Consider the following 18,491-nt stretch of genomic DNA (forward strand, 5'->3'; position numbering starts at 1 on the left):
AGTTAGGCAGAAAGGCAAAATGGGCAAGATACGTCTTCTGTGAAGTTTTCCTCCCATGTACATTGACCGGTAGCTTTCCCACATGCGTAAGTGGATGCATGATTCCACATCTCCATAGGGCAACCTGCTCACATAAGAACATAAGTAAAGCCTGCTGAATCAGCCAGTGGTCAATTTTAGTTCAATATACTAAGTTTGAGTCCAGTGGCACCTTTAAGACCAACAAAGTTTAATTCCTACCCACTATTGTATTTACCTTTGTTCATGTGCTGTTCTAATAGTACAAAGGCAGGCTGAATCCACCCAGAAGAATCTGCAGTGTGAAGGTTATACACATTTTGAAAACAACACATAACATTCTGGGCCTTTTTAGATGTAGTTGTATCTTTCACCTCTTAAAACTATCTTTGCTTAACTGGGTTTTTCTAAATATATGTCTATGCGGAGAGAATGGGTAAAAAAAGGCGAAAGTACTGGTGCATAATAAAATTACGAAGCCAATAAAACGAGACAACTCCAGTTACCCCCTTCCTCCCTCCTACACATTTTTCCAAAACATTCTGAAGAAAATCAATAACATATCAAGAACACGGTGACACCTGGCAGTTTAATTTCAGAAGGCCTGCAGATCAATAGGTTTAGAGAGGCTTACAGTTTCTCTACAACTGGGGTGTAACTAATGCTGAAAACTGCGGGTGGAGGGGATGCCAGGGAAGCAAATGGCATGAAGGGAGCGCCTGATGTTTGCAATGAATGCAAAGGCCAGTTACAATTCACTCACGTGTTTTGCAAAGAACAGATTTGTAAGCACATCATTTTGTACCTTTTCTGGGGGGGAAAGTTGTTAATGAGGCTCCCTTTGAAAAACTTCTGTCTAATGTTATCTCACCATGGTTGCTAAGCTGACCATTCCTTTGTTAGGCTAACGGGCCAGCTGATATTTCACTAATGAGGGTTTACAGCTAGGGGACCAGTTTCCTAATAGGCAAGGAATTGTATGATGGAATGTTTTTTTTTTATTATTATATTTTATTCAATTTTCAATTGTCCATTTACAATAAATAATATCAGCATTATATAGGATAAGTTTACATCAGCTTGACCACTTACAAGGGAACATTCAAATCACAATTAGATATACATTGGCTTAAAAGAGATTATTCTTTCCTTCATAAACTTAGTACTAACATATTATATTAACATAAACTTAGAAGAAGAAGAAGAGATTGGATTTGTACCCCGCCCTTCACTACCCAAAGGTGTCTCAGAGCGGCTTACAAACTCCTTTCCCTTCCCCTCCCCACAACAGACACCCTGTGAGGTAGGTGGGGCTGAGAGAGCTCTTGACAGAAACTGCTCTTTTTCAAGAACAGCTCTTATCAGAACCACGGCTTGCCCAAGGTCATCCAGCCAGGTGCAAGTGGAGGAGTGGGGAATCAAACCCAGTTCTCCCAGGTTAGAGTCCACACACTTAACCACTACACCAAACTTAGCATTAACATATGCTCCACAGGGTTCTCCACAGGGTTCTAGGGAGAGAAATCAGGGGAGAATGGCAGTGTAAGTTAGTCGGGTCACCCTTAGGGAGAAAAGCAGAGTATCTAAATAAATAAATAAAAATGAGTCTCTGGTACTCTCATTCAAAGGAAACCAAACCTGGATAGCGCTGACCCTGGGATTTATGACTATCCATGGAAGTGGAGATGCTGTATTAAAATTCCTATTTTACTTAACGTATCTGTGGGTGGCCCCCCTGTACAGATCAAAAAAACTTCTCAACACGTTTCTTTAAACCTTGGGTGATCTCCAGGTTTTTTAACAGTAACCTGCAATATTGGTGTATGCAAAGTCCTTGTGGAAGGAAAACAGCAACAAAACTTTTTTTAAAAGGGATTGCTTAAGGAGAGGAGATAAGAAAATGGGCAGTTAGGAAGACTGAGGAGCAGGGAGGAAACCTGGCTCAGGATGGGAAGACAGTAAGCCATAGGCAGATCAAGAGGGGAAGGAGTGGGGCAGCGGGGGGGGGGGGGGGGGTTTTCTCCTTCTTTGTAGGTTGTAAGTCTTCACATATTTGTAACTAATAATTCTTAGATTTCTATAGTATTTTAGAGTATTTAAAGCAATATATATATATATTATCTTAGCACATTATTACAACACTCCAGTAAGAGCAGTGCACAGTAACAGCCCCATATTGCCAAAGCAGGCACTAAGTGTGAGGAAATAATGGCTTGTCTAAGGCACCTAGTGAATTCATAGTTACGGCCTGATTTGTGCCAGAATACACTCTTAGCCACCAACAGTACTCCAGCTCTCGACAGAAAACATATCTAGGGATAGGGAAGGGGTTTAATTTGTCATCTTCAACAGAAAAGTCACCATTTTGATTTTGTTACTCTCTTGGACAAATCAAACCCATAATTCTTTATGATCTGGCTTCCAAGAGGTAATCTGTAGGAAAGAGATGGGAAGGCAGTCCAGCCTCATATCCGGGGTTGCACCTGGTGGCTGTTTGGTCTTCTCAGGACTTGATATTCTATTCCTGGCTGTTTCTTGGTGATGAGGAGATGCTAGAAGGAATGAAAAATATTCATTATATTTATTTATTATATTTATAACCCACTCTCCCCGCAAGCGGGCTCAGGGAGGCTCACATTGCCTGGCACAATGTGCCAAGATTCATAGAATAAAACAGAAACAAAACTGAATGTCCCACTATGGTATGCCCTGCCATACCTCAAACATACCTGGTCTCCCATGAGTGTCCCTTAGAATCTGCTGTTTGGCAAACTTATAGCCCATTCCTATGCATATTTACTCAGAAGTAAATCCTATAATGTTTGATAGGGCTTACTCACAAGGAAGTGAAATGCAGGCCTAATAAAATGATGTCTGAGGTAGAGTTGCCACTCTATTGAGGTTAGCCATCATGTAGCCTGGATGCCACTCTATTGAGGTTAGCCATCATGTAGCCTGGATGACTCTAAAGCCCTGGTTCAGATATTTACCTGGCAACTAGCGGGAGTTTAGGGGTGGGGACATGGGGGTATGCAGTGCCGTGTGTACCATGATGTCACTTCCAGGAAAGAGATATCATGTTGTTCTAGGAATCACCAGATAGTTAAGCTGTAGTGTTTTCAGCAATTCCTAAAGCTCCATGATGTCACTTCTGGGTTTTCTCCAGAAGTGATGTCACACTGTACACGAAACCAGCTTCTAAAATATTTTTCTCCTGTGCCTCACAAAGTGGCAGCAAGCAACAAGAGGTGCAGGCAAGAGGCCGTCCACTATAGCAGAAGGACTGGGAGCCCTATTAGTCTGAAAGACACCTGATCAATCTTCTCAGCAAGAGCTGTATACATATAAGCGATAAATCTTACAATGATCACATGTAGGTCAGGGATGGACCTATTACCACGATCCCATTCTCCCTCTAGACACACTCACGTTATACTCTTTGAATGTGTACTTTCAGGGGAGTTGGTGCAAATCTGCTTTGAAGAGTCAGTGCAAAACTTTATCAGTTTTCCTTTAATTTTTTTTAAGTATATGCTTATGTGAATATAGCTTCAAGTATACTTTTGTACTAACATATCCTAGCAAGACACATGTTGAAGAACTATAGCATTTCGTTAACTTCTGTGACACTGACTGGCTTACTCAAGTCATTGAAGCCATCTGCTGTTCTTCAGAAGTCTGCTACAGATTCTCAAGTTTTTTATGTTTAACTAAAACAAGATTTATAAAGCAGCTGAGTGCAAAAGGTGGTAAAATATTAGAGCCCCAGGACTTACTTTAGTACAGTGGATTTTATTTTTTTTACCAGAAATTATTAGACTAATTTTCAAAGATTAGGGTACTTATATCTGATCTTGTTAAACATTGCAGTAGACTGGAACCAATTAACTGAGCAATTCGTAATTCCATATTATTAACTTCAAACGGCCCATGTTTTCATGGCTGATACGTTGTGAACAGTATTTTTTTATTTATATACAGTTCTCCAGCAGTAAAGAACGTAGGACATTCAAGAAATACATCACTGAATGAGTTGTACTACCCAGAGATAAGTTTTATGATGATGATGAAAGCAATGCTGTTTTAAAGTCGTGCATAGGACTAGGTGAACTAATCACATGCTGATAATGATACTTGCCGTAATAAAAATAAAAGCTTTTTTTAAAAAAATAATCAAGTTACAGATAGAACTAAACCCCTAGACACAAAATACTCTTGCATGTAATGATAATATCTCTCATCTGCCTTCTCTCCAACTCCCCAGTCAGGAACCAGCATCAAGTAAGAACAGTATGCAACTTCCACAATACCGTCGCAGAAATTTCGAATTCTCCATTCTCAGATACACTGTTCTTGCTGTGTAAACAATCTACTGACTCCTGCTTTCCAATATTACATGTTTCTAGTTGTCTCCTCCCACCCCTGAGTATTCAAGGGCTGAATGTGCTTCACTGAGTTAGGCTACAAGCCTAGAACCAGCTACAAGCTGTAATGGTGCCACTCTTTCATGTTTGAATTTTGGGGGCAAAGAGTGGGGACCACCTTAATGGAATCCACAGGCCCCCATGTCCCAAGTGTCCTTAACTGCAGAGGTTAAGATGCTGAGCTGCAGACCGGAAGATCTGTAGCTTGGCAGTTCAAGATCCGAGTGCCGCGTGACAGAGTGAGCTCCCGTCTCTGGCCCCAGCTCCTGCCAACCCAGCAGTTTGAAAGCAAGAAATTGCTAAACTAGTGTTTAGTCATGTCAGTCACATGATGATGGAAGAGTCTTCGGACAGCGCTGGCTCTTCGGCTTGGAAACGATGAGCACCGCCCCCCTAGAGTCAGTTTCGACTGGCTTTCGAGCACAGGAAACCTTTACCTTATAAAATGGTAGAGCTGTTTACCTGCAGCAATATCCCTCTTCCCCTTTGTTCTAACTATGTTTGTGCAATGTGGGGAAACACGTCAATGCTGTGCTCATGGACAGAGACTCTGAGTCTTCCACAGTAGGATAGCAAATGAGATATAAAATGGAAGGCCCTCACCAGCAGTGATGCATTTTGGATTATTACTTTCATGAATTCATCTCCCCTTGCCCAGTGAAATCTCTGTAGCAAATCTCTGCAAATAAAATAATATTCATAAGGGTGTTTTCCTGTTCTGGACGGGAATTTACTCTCCTGGCAATCCTTTATTCCAGGAAGGGGATTTTCAGGGGTATATTCACTGCTTTTGTTCCCCATTCTGAATCTCCACAAAAGAAAGAGCCCAGCTAGGCCTTTCTTCTGGGGCAGATGAAGTTCTGTCCCCCCTTCTCCCAAGAGTACTTCCAGCCCAAGTAGACAGGATCTTGAGGCAAGTGGGATTCTTAAATAAAGGTAGGTGGCCCAATCAATACCCATCATATTGTCTGAACAGATGTTTCATGATTCACAGACCACAATTCATTTCAGAGACAGTTTGGCATAGTGGTTAGGAGCGCGGAATCTAATCTGGGAAAACCGGGTTTTATTCCCCACACCTCCACATGCAGCTGCTGGTGTGACCTTGGGTCAGTCACAAGTTCTCACAGAACTGTACTCTCACGAGAGTTCTCAAAAGAGCTCTCTGAGCTCCACCACCTCACAGGGTGTCTGTTGTGGGGAGGGGAAGGGAAAGGGATTGTAAGCCACTCTGAGACTCCTTTGGGTCGTGATGAGCAGGGTATAAATTTGAAATTGAAACCTGGAGTGAAAATACAAAATGGTGCCTTTAAGCATAAGAAACAGAAACCTTGTCTCTTTCTGCAAAGACTGTAATGTAAATTGCTATTAATCATCTCCTTCAGAGGCTGCACTTTCTAAGCAGAAAGCCAAAACGAACAAATATTGTGAAAATTAAAAAATGAGCACTATAGTTGGATAGGAACAAGACGCTGTCTGAATTATGAAAAAAAATGGATGTTGTTTCAACAGTATCAACAGGAAACTGAATGGTAGACCAAACAGAAGTAAGGACTAGAAACTGGAGGGGGGATGGAAATTAGAAAAATCCAGAAGCAATTTGACTTGTCTAAGGCACCAAAAATAGATTGTTTCTTTCTTGGAACTCTGATATGTTTGGAAAAAAAGAGAAGAGGAAAATGGTTTGATCAAAATGAGAACACTTAAAACATCTTCACACATGACACTTAAAATACTTTTTTGCTAGGATCCAACTCTGAAACCCATCTTCTGTTGGTTAGAATATGTCCCCCCCACACATTCCATCCTTTGTTTAAATCATCTGTGTATGGAAGAAGCTGTGGAGAGAGGTGTGAAAATTCTCTTGCGTGCTAGTTGCTGACAGTGATTCGGTGGTAAAGACACATATGTACCAAAGGTGCCCTTGTGATATAATTAAAAGATTAACATACTAAAAACAAACATTTTACCATGATTTATTTGCATTAGAATTCAAAAACAAAACTCAGGGTGCTTGAAAATGTAATATCCCCTTCCAAAACGTTTTAGGAATATGATTAGAGAACCACATATGGAGCTATTCCCAAGAGTAAAGTTAACAGGGAATTCCTCCATGTGATAGCTCCACACAGGGTTGGATTTAGACTTGCTGAGGCCCTAAGCTATACAAAACCCAGAGGCCCCCTACTGTTTTAAATTACATCAGCTGGTCTCAGAAAAATTTAAAATATATACGCCTTTTTAATATTTGAAAATTTATTGTCTTTTAATTTTTATTAAAAAAATAATAAAGGATGTGTTTACAAAATCACAGAAATAATTACATAATTAAAGCGTTTTAAAATGACAAATAAGGCTCCAGCAGATTGCGAGGCCCTAAGCTGTAGCTTATTTAGCTAATGCGTAAATCCGGCACTGGCTCCACATGAGCATTGCAGCATCTGAGCATCAAATCTTTCTTTTCTAGAAGATCTATTCTCCTATTGAATTCCAGAAAGATGTCAATTCTATTGTATTTTTATTCCATTATTCTGCTCTTTAAGGGGCTCAGGGAAACAAACCTTGATCCTCCCCCTACATTTTATCTTCACCACAACCTTATCAAGTCATTAGGCTAATAAGGCCCAATCTGCATCTAGCATTTGCTGTGCTGTTTTACCAAACCCACACTGGAACAGAAAAAGATGTGACTCAAAAACACATTCAAATACCCCAGGTTAATGCTGTACTGACTGCAAAGTCACCCTTGAATACACATAAAACGCCCACAAATCTATGCAGATGCTACCATAAAACCGAGAGATCAAATGAAGCGAAAGCGGCATGCAGTCTGGACACTGCCATAAAATCCGTCAATCAATCGAGGTGAAGGTGGCATGCAATGTAGACAGGAATTTCTGTTCCAGTGTGGGTCTGGTAAAACAGCGGAGCAAGTGCTAGAGGCAGATTGGGCCTAAGGCTGCGGTCACACACACTAAATAATCCACTTTCAATCTACTTTCAATGCACTTTCCAACTGGATTTTGCCAGTTCACACAGTAAAAATCCAGTTGGAAAGCGCATTGAAAAGCGCACCACAGTATTGTGACGGACTGCACTTAATAACAGGCTTCCTAATGCAGAAATTTTAGAGAGCTGGGAGGTGAAGAGTTAACTCTTCACTGGAATGGAGCACTTAAGTGACAGACTGCTCCCTTCCCTCCCCCACTCTCTGATTGGCTAGCACCAGCTGAGGAGAACTATATGATCAGCTGAGTGCTGGGGGCATAGTCTTTTTGGAGTCTTTCGGCCAGTTGGTCTTTGGGGAAGCCAGACTGTCAGTTGGCTTCTGACAGAGTCAATTGGAATCAGTGAGTTTGACAGTCAGTCAGACAAGTTCACCTATGGAGTGAAGGGGGAAAAGTCCTTGTCTTAATTGTTTTCTATCAATTCTGAAGAAGAATTCAGTATCAGAGGTGAACATCTAAGAGTCAACCTAAGCTGAAGTCTGTTTTATACAGACACCAGAACTGGGATTGAGATTTTGTCAAGGGTGATTTGGTAGTATGCTGAAACTCCCATTCAGGCCAAAAGAAAAGGGTTATATCTTCTGAGGAGAAGAAGAATTCTTCCACAGTTACACAGGAGGTTTTGCTCTAAGGAGACCACTGATCTGTTGTGAGGGGATTCAGATTTAGACACCTCAAGATACTGAAATAAACTGTGGGTTCCAAATGGGGGAGAGTTTAGGTAGCCAAATAAAGAGACCGTCTCCAGGAAACCTAAAGAGTCTTATGAAACTATATGAAGAAACATTGTAACTGTACCTAAATACTCAATCAAATGCCTCTCGCTGTTAAGATCCAATAATATATTAAAATTAGCTTCAACAACACTAATTTGATTGTTAAGAGGTATAATATGTATTAACAACAATTTTACCTCAGCATTTCCAAGCCCTGACTACACCTATTCAATCCCTGCCTGTTTAATAAAATAGTTATTTCTGTTTGAATGTTACAATGTCTCAAGTGCCATTTGAAAGAGAAAAACAGGAGGGCTCCTGGGCTGGGCTAAAAGACAAGTTAGTTCTTCGTGACGGGGTGGGACGGACAGACTTTAAAAACCATAATTAGATCCCATGCTACTTGGGGCTGCTCAGTCACAGTTGGGAACAAATTTTTGGCAGGAAAACCTGCAAGATAGTGGGGAAGTGCCAGGGGTCCATCATAAGTAGCTTCATGGGAAAGTGGAGATTGCAATCCATTTAGTTCTCACATCCTGTTTGCCAGTTGTGAACAGGGAGCTGATTTTTCAGTAAATGCTTTGACTGTTCATTGACCTGTTTCCTCTTGTTTGGAGAGTGGTTTTACTGTGTGCTTTCTTCAACATGCAGTACAGCGCAACTGGTGTTTTGCACATGCAGATTCTCATACAGCTCAATTGAGTTTTGCTATCTTGTAACAAGCAATTTTTTAAGCAGACAATTAGATCAGTCACAAATCATATAAATCAGTCATAAATAAATGTTCTGCCTTTGGTGTTTGTCAAGTAGTTCTTAGGGATGATAATGATTGCTGATATGTTTGAATTGGTAGCATCTTTAAGTATGCACAGTTTTGCAAAACAACTGATACAAACCTGTTTGGCAGCCAGGTATTCACGGCTGTTCAGCTTGAACTGAATAGGCTGGGTGATTGTCTCATGTAAGATCAACTGTTTCAAACTAGTGTTGCTAAGTGAAATTCTCTGAATTCCTCCTTACTCAATCTCTCCCTGACATCGAATAATCTATTTCCATTCCTCTTTTTAGGAATTTGGAATCTTTTTTCTGATCAATTAAATTTTGATTAAAGAGAAATTCCACAAGACAAGAGGCAGGAAAAAAAAGGTTCTGAAAAATTTCAGAATTCCACTGTATAGAATCTTGGAGTCAGTTCATGTCTTCCCAAACCTTTCTGTCCTCCTACAACATCATCCTGCAGTAAGAGGATACTGTGGTCTAAAGGTTACCAACCTTCAGGTGGGCCCTGGAGATCTCCCAGAATTACAACTATCTCCAGACCACAGAAATAAGCTCTCCTGGAGAACATGGCTGCTTTAGAGGGTAGGCTTTATGGCATTACACCCCACTGAGATCCCTCCCCTCTGCAAACCTCGCCCTCCCTGAGCTCCACTCCCCAAATCTCCAGGTATTTCCCAACCCAGAGCTGTCAAACTTACTGTGGTGTGCAACATTATACAACTCTAAGGGCTGAAGTTATAAAAGGGTGCATTGATTTCTTTTCAAAAAGGAAGAGAAATCCATCTTTGAAAAGAGAGGGGGGAAAATCAAATAGAGGAATCAATGGCTATGTCTAAAAACATGAATTTTGGGGGTGGAAAGAAATTCCCCTCCCCATAAACAAGTCTTTTGAACGGTAACATTGACTCTTGAACATATTTATCGTGACGTTCACAGCACCCCTGTCCTGATCTTGGCCTAACACACAAGCAGTGACTAAGGAGGCCTGGAGACCTTGGTCTTGATGTAACTGTGTGGATATAGCTTTAGAACTGGAACATTTACCCAGGACTTTGGCAGGAATTTAAATTTGTTGTATAATCAAAGGACAGGAGAACAGTGGGAGACAGTAGATCTGCTAATTTTTTTAAAATCTATCTTAACAGACCTTTTCTTGTTGACTCTCCCTGCATTTGACAGTCTCCAAACAATGCAGCATCCTTTCCTTTAAGGATATGAAGCCAATGAACACAACAATGGTGAAGGGGACGCAGCTTAAGTAGTATACAGAAGAAAATTACATCTATCAAAGAATCCATGGAAGAAAATAATATGCTTATGTCCCTTCAGCTGTTGGGAACCCCTGGAGAATGACAATGGATGGATTCCCTAGAATTGGCCAACTACACAGCACTGTTCAGCAGTTTCAGTCTGTGCTGAGGTTCCAGTTCTGAGGCTTTATATACTATCTTAAGATTCATTAGTCCTGACTTGAATATCCAGACTAGCCTAATCTCATCAGATCTCAGAAGCTAAGCAGCATTGGCCCTAGTTAGTATTTGGATGGGAGCCCACCAAGGAACCGCCGTCCACCCAGCGGTTCAAAAGCTTCGGCGAGTAGATAAAATGGGTACCACTCCTTAGAGAGGGTGGGCACACTAAACCCCCCAGTGGGGGAGGTGTTAGCCGGCGAACGGAATGGATCGGAAGCCTAGAAAGATCTCTTCGGCATCAAGAAGCCTGTAATGGGCCGTTCCGGCCAGGCGGTGGCAGTGCAGCGTTGCGACTCGAATCAGACCTGGAGAAAGCTGACATCATCAAGCCAAGCCGAGTGGAGAAATGCCATCTGGAACACGTCTAGTCTACAGCTGAACAAATCCCCGTCAGCTGCGAACGTGTGCAATTTAAAGATTTATATATGTTGTCCTCCCTTACCCCCATGAATCATTGTTAGTCCCTTGTGAAATGAGTAACTGTAAATCGCTCAGAGCCAGCAGCTCTGCAGGATTGAGCGATTAATAAATTGAAATATTTATTTATTTATTTTTATTTAAGGAAGTCCAAGCCACCTCCCAATGTCTCTTGCCTTGAAACCCCTATGGGCTGTGACTTGATGGCACTCTCCACCACCAAGATTTAGTAAGTTTGCTTTTTCTTGTAATGATACATAACTTTCATTGACACAGTAGTATATGGCAAGTGTCCAATATAGACAATTGTTCTACATTTCCACCACTCCCTTTAACCCTGTACCAGTGGAATAGAGATACAAACAACATAATCCCTAGTTCAGTATATCAACTAGAGCTATGTGCAGAGCACAGACAAGTGTTTGGGGCTGCAAGGCAGGCACAAATGGAGAAATTGTGGCATACCACCAGAGACCTTGAGAGGACAATGGCCTTCCACAATTCCACTCTAACATTAATGAAGTAGAGTTCAAAAGTGATGGTTGATTTTAATCAAGATATATGTAAGTGCAACTCCAAAGGTCTAATTCGTTGGATCCCTGTATGTAAAAACAACTGTGGAAAAGGGTTAACTAGCCCCTTTCCCATTGCTTCTCAGGCTGTCCTCTCCTCAAGCTGACTTTACTTCAAAATAGTCACTGGGAACTCATTACACTCATTTGTGTAGGGTCTTAGACCTAACATGGACACCTGGGAGAAAATGATGGAAAGAAATGAGAATAAGGGAAATTAAGAAGTACCTCGCTGTATGTGAACTAGTGCTATAATTTGTTCTTGATTTTATATTATTTCTGTGTGGGGCTTGCTATTTGCAGTGACCTCTCTCTTCCAGCTTAATAAAGGGTATAATTAGAACCCTCCTGTGAATTTCTGCTTCAGTGAAAATATATGGTGATCAGAATAGATCATCACTTCAGACTCCACAATAACACTTTGTAAAAAGTTCATAATTTCAAAAATGCTATGATAAATTACAAACAAATACCCCCACACACCGAGATTTGAATGAACAATAGATTAATTACAATGCCCTCTCATGGAACAACAGCACAATATTAGGTGCCACAGATGTCATTTCATCTCAGGTATGATTTACTTCATCTAGCAAAACAATATTCATATGTTGTATACACTGGTATTTGCAATGCTAAAGCTCATAAAGTATAAAAGTGAGAAATGTATTATCCAATTTTGGGGGACACATGGCAGACATGCTCCAGGAAGCAGTAAGTGGTATGTGTCCATAATGTGTTCCCAACAATTTGGGTATGTTTACCTTCTGCTTAATATTTATTATACAAAAACATTGTTTACTGTCCAAATAAACTGTGAATGTATCTTCTGGGTTCAAGGTTTTTATACATTCAACAAAAATGGTAAATGGCTATCTATGAATGGCCTCTTTTGCTCACTTACACAGACTCTGATCCATCAACCAAGTAGGCTCTCGGAGGAACTTGTTCCGGTTCCCTGAAATGGCTTATGTTTGCCTGTGCAAAACAGAAAGGGGGAAATGAGGTAGGGTAGTATATGGAGGAAAGCGATGGTGAACCTAAACAGCATGATAAAAAGTAGAGACATCACCCTGCCAACAAAAGTCTGCATGGTCAAAGCAATGGTATTCCCAGTAGTCATGTACGGCTGTGAGAGTTGGACTATAAGGAAGGCCGAGCACCAAAGAATAGATTCTTTTGAACTATGGTGCTGGAGAAGACTCTTGAGAGTCCCTTGGACTGCAAGAAGATCAAATCAGTCAATCCTACAAGAAATCAACCCTGACTGTTCCCTGGAAGGCCAGATAATGAAATTGAAGCTCAAATACTTTGGCCACCAAATGAGAAGGGAGCACTCACTGGAGAAGACCCTAATGCTGGGAAAGATTGAAGGTCAAAGAAGACGGGGACGGCAAAGGATGAGATGGTTGGACAGTATCATCGATGCAATGAACATGAAATTGGCAGAGATAGGGGTTCGTTTCTATCATTACTTGTCAACCATCAAACAATTGTATTAATTAGTTCCCAACTATTAAAATTACTTAAATCCCACTAGAGTCTGGTCCCAGACAAACTGTGGATTCCCAGCTCAACCCTGGTGAACCAAGACTTCTGGCTTACTGGATGAGAACCTCCCTCAAATTTTGCTGCTAAAGTGAGCCTAAAATGGGACCATAAGGGTTCCAGTTTTATGATAAAGAAAGCTTTGCTGGGTAGGACTGCCTGTCCATTTCCTTTCTTTGTATTGTATCATGGTTATGCTCTGTGTCTATGATTCCAAGATGCTCTCATAAAGATTCCCTATTTTTCATTACGTTAGATTTCTACCCTTCTGCTGTATCTTCAGAGATTTTCACAGTACAGTTGGTTGGATGATGATTCTGAAAAACATTGACTAAGCTAACACATTCCACACTGACAACTAACTGTGTCTTATCTTGTCTGAGGGACAAAAGCTGTGTTCTTCCTACTGCTTCTTATTAAATAAGTTCAACAGAAAGCTTATATTCAAATTCTGCTCCTGTTACCTTTCATAGATAGATGTGTTCAGAAGAAAAGGAATAGCAGAAGCCATCATAGCAATGTATACTTAAGTGCTTCAGACAAATCGTCATTTTAAACTTGGCATTATGCATGAGCTTTCTTCCAATACAGAGCATGTCATGAAATAAAAGAAATAAAATGGCTCTAAAGCCCAGGATATTAATTCTGTACTAGCAGCAACTGGAGTGGAGGCTATTTGTATCTTTCTACTAAATTTCTACCTGCTTTCTCTCATGTTTTCCTGAAATCTCTAAATTACACTCTTCTAAATCCATGATAAAGGACAAACATCAAAAAAACTAAGATCATGGCATCCGGCCCCATCCCTCCTTGGCAAACAGAAGGGGAAGTCGTGGAAGTAGTGACAGACTTCCCGTGCCTGGGATCCCAGATCACCGCAGACGGGGACAGCAGCCATGAAATTAAAAGACACCTGCTCCTTGAGAGGAAAGCGATGGCGAACCTAAACAGCATGATAAAAAGTAGAGACATCACCCTGCCAACAAAAGTCTGCATGGTCAAAGCAATGGTATTCCCAGTAGTCATGTATGGCTGCGAGAGGTGGACTATAAGGAAGGCTGAGTGCCGAAGAATAGATTCTTTTGAACTATGGTGCTGGAGAAGACTCTTGAGAGTCCCTTGGATTGCAGGAAGATCAAATCAGTCAATCCTAAAAGAAATCAACCCTGACTGTTCCCTGGAAGGCCTGATAATGAAACTGAAGCTCAAATACTTTGGCCACCAAATGAGAAGGGAGCACTCACTGGAGAAGAGCCTGTTGCTGGGAAAGACTGACGGTCAAAGAAGACGGAGACGGCAAAGGATGAGATGGTTAGACAGTGTCATCGATGCAACGAACATGAAAATGAGCAAACTTCAGAGGACAGCGGAAGACAGGAAGGCCTGGCGTGATCTGGTCCATGGGGTCACAAAGAGTCGGACTCAACTTTGCAACTGAACAACAACAAAATCCATTGAAGTACATGGGTTTAGAAGGGTGCAGCTGTGCTTCAAATGCAACCTAGAATGGAACTGGATCCCATGTAAGGTTGCCAGACCCCCACTGGGGGTCCCAACTGACCCAAAAGGCCCAACCCCCAACTGGCCTGAAAGGTGACATGATGATGTCACCTAGAAATGACATCATCATGTTGCCAATGAAATGTGATGACACTCGAGGTTTTGGGCAAAATTCTGTGGTAAAATTGGCTACAAACAATACAGTTTTGCTCAAAAACTAGTGTCACTCCCCCCAAGACAGTGATGTGATGAAGTCACTTCTGGGTGATGTCATCACACTATGCATGCTCTGTGAGCATGGCAGAAGATCCCAGAAAGGACCAAGGATACCCATGCCAGCTGCCAGATAGGACCTGGCAACCCTGACCCTATTTCTGCTTGTATCATGGTCACTGCATAAGATGTTATGTGGTCACTTCACAATTGGTTGGAGCCTCTGGATTTGTTCCACTAATGGTGGCACCTTCCTCTGGTGCAAGGTTCCTTCCCTCAGTGCCAGAAGTCCCAGGTAACCTTAAGCCTTGGTGTACCACAGTACCTCAGAGTGTGAACTGAGAAGTCCTTAGTTCGTATCTCATCGGTGGCCACTTCTTCATGCCTTACTTTACTATATGTAATATAGGCATAATGTTAACCCAGTTTCAAGGGCCCAGGTTAGGATTACTGAGAAAATACTTTAATCAAAATGTCCAGCTTCCTTTTGGAAAGGAACCTTGAATAAATATGTTGTCGAAGGCTTTCACGGCTGGAGTTCATTAGTTGCTGTAGATTTTCTGGGATGTGTGGCCATGGTCTTAGCATTGTAGAACCTGACGTTTCGCCAGTAACTGTGACTAGCATCCTCAGAGGTATAAACACAGAAAGATGGAATACTCTTTACATTACCTTGACAGAGAGAGTATTCCATCTTTCTGTGTTTATACCTCTGAGGATGCTAGTCACAGTTACTGGCGAAACGTCAGGTTCTACAATGCCAAGACCACGTCCACACATCCCGGAAAATCTACAGCAACTAACCTCGAATAAAATTTGTTGGCACAATCCTGCCAAGTTTACACAATTTCTTCAACTTGGAGAATTAAGGGCATGTTTAATATTCGACAGTGAAACAAAACGGACTTAAAAGTGGTTACTTTGGGCCAAAAATATAGGGTACAATTTAAAACATTAGTTAATTACATTCTTTTGGAAGAAGGGGCTTCCTGAGCATGAAAACCAATTGTGGCCCCGTTCACACGCTGAATTTGCCGCAGGAGAGCCACGAATGTTGGCGGATTTTCTGGGTGCGATCACACTGCAACATCTGGCGGGCGTAGCGCACCCATGGCCAACCCATGGCATCTCACCGAATATGCACGGTTAAAAAGTACCTGTACAAAAGTACCGGCAAATGGTTTGCCATGGGCTGCCGATGGATGCCTTCCATGTGATCGCGCCGGTGTGGCTTTTCCCTCCAGCCATCTTTGTTGAAGCACAGGCACCGAGGGACGGAACCATTGTGTTCCACCAACATGTCTGATCGCCAGTTTGGTGTAGTGGTTAAGTGTGCGGACTCTAATCTGGGAGAACCGGGTTTGATTCCCCACTCCTCCACTTGCACCTGCTGATGGGACCTTGGGTCAGTCACAAGCTCTGGCACAGCTGTTCCTGAAAGAGCAGTTTGTGTCAGAGTTCTCTCAGCCCCACCCACCTCACAGGGTGTCTGTTGTGGGGAGGGGAAGGGAAAGGAGTTTGTAAGCCGCTCTGAGACTCCAAGGGAAGGGCGGGGTATAAATCCAATCTCTTTTCTTCTCTTCATCGCGTTCTGGCAGGTCTAACTGTGCCGGCGCAAACAGCCATGCCTCCCCCCCGCGTTATCTGGCCCATGTGACCGGGGCCTCTGAGACTTAATGCTTAAAGTAGTTTCTTAGAGGCTTAGGAAACAATTTCAGGTGTAGCCACGTATGTCACCACTTCAGGTTTTTCTCCCTGAAATTATCAGTTTCCATCATGCCTAGGTGATGTCTTAAGAAGACACAATAAATAATATATCATTCTCTACCCTTTGAGCAAGAGGGAAATGACTAACAAGGAGTTCACCAAAAGACTTACTTTCCCCCATGAGTGACTGAGGTGATTTATGCCAGAACTGTCAATTACCACGAACATTGTGTTATGCATGTAAATCTCCCTTCACATCAATAAGTGAACAGACCCCAAAGTGTTGGACTTAATTAATCTTTTGCCTTGTCCCTTCAGCATGGGATGAAAAATCTAAATAATACATAGAGACAGAGGTGTTAGGCATCTGTACTTTTACAAGATGATGATTTATAACAGCTAAAACCCCAACATCAAGCACGAATACTAATCTGATTATAGAGTTGGAAGGAGGCCAATAGAGATGATGGGCTGTGTTTTTTTCCCCCCCGGTAGACTTTTAATGTTGGGAAAGATAACAGAATGTATCAAAGTACAGGTTAGTCAGGCAGTTGTCCGGGAGGTCACTGGAGCCAAGAGACCACAGATCAGCTCCTCAGCTGTAAACCCATTTCTACAGCTCTGTAGCAGACAGGTTGAGCTGGTTCATCTCACAAGGGTCCCAAATGGGATGGCTTGTGCACATCAGGGATGGGTTGTACACATCAACATGTCCTACTACATCAGCACTGCCGCTGGGGCTCATCATCCTTCCAGCTGCCGGTGGCAGGGGTCGAATCTGCATTTGTCTTTCCCACCGGCGTCCCAGCCTTCTGACTCGGTCTTCAAAAAAGCTGTCTACATTTGGTTTCATTTTCACACCTCAACAGTGCTAGCCTACTTTTGCATGTCTGCATATGTTTATCACCCTCTTGTGGCGGCTCCACTGTCATTGCACCTCCCCACTGCTTTAAATGAATCTTCTCCAAACAACGTTCAAACAAGCATAGAGAAAGACGGCATCACAGCAGCACGAAACTGATTTAAAAATGCAAATGCAGATTCGACCAATGTCAGGCAGGTGACAGAACCTGTTGCTTCCATAACACCATATTATCCTCGAGAAAAGGTGAGCTGTAGCAGGTTCAGGCCTGCTTGGGGTGGCAAAATAACTGGAGTTGGCCCTTTAGATGGATATGGCGAGTGGTTCCAGACTAGGCCAAGCTTTATTAGCAACTAGCAAAATGCCCATCTCTATGATGGATGGGGGATTGTAGAAGGAAGGCTTATATACAGCAAAAGCCCAGGCAGCGGTATTTTTGCAGGATCTCTCCTCTAACAGATTTATTCTAGTAAAAGAAGCAAATGCAACCATGTCTCCCTAAATGTAAATGATTGCAGGTCTTTAAATGGATTGTCTGTTTAAAGAGCTGGTTTTCAGTTAGCCTTTTTTCCTTCCGTGGCAATCCAAGACATTACTTTTTTGTTAGCATCTTACTCATTCTCTTTGCCCCCGTTTAGGAGGTGGTTTTTGCTTTTAACAAACACACATTCCTTGTCCGCACAACATATTTTGAAGCATTTCCAATTTTGATAATATTCATTCATACCTGTGACTGGGGCTAGAAGTGATAGGAGATTTACCAAGAATTTCCCCCAGCTAGTTGGGGCCAAAAGGTACAGGGAAAGCAGTGTGGCAGGACTCTGAATCATACATTCCAGCCTTTTAATGTGTTCTTACAATTTAGCTGAGCTGTCTCTGAAAGCTCTCAGCAGAAGGGCAGAGAACTGAAGAAACGTCAACTGTTTAGAAATTAAGTGGAGGGTCAGACATAGAAAATCTCTGTAGTAAATGCAGAGCATTTCTACTAGAAATATGCAGAATGGGTACAGAAAGGCCGTATCTCAGGGTTATTTCAGCTTAACTGTATTGTGAGTTAAAAGTGATGACGAACTCTTGCCTAGAAATTAACGAGGAAAAGAGCTTTCCTCTCGCACCTTTCCCTAAGCTCTTTGGTTTTGTTATATTTTCACCTGGGGTCTAGCAAATTTTGCTTCCTCCTGTGGGCAATCATTTCACACACACACCCCCCTTTTGCTGTAAAATAGAAGGGGAGCGAGCAATGGAAAACTGTTA

The sequence above is a fragment of the Gekko japonicus genome, unplaced genomic scaffold (genome assembly GCF_001447785.1).
Source record: "Gekko japonicus isolate JY-2015 unplaced genomic scaffold, Gekko_japonicus_V1.1 scaffold396, whole genome shotgun sequence".
NCBI lineage: Eukaryota > Metazoa > Chordata > Lepidosauria > Squamata > Gekkonidae > Gekko > Gekko japonicus.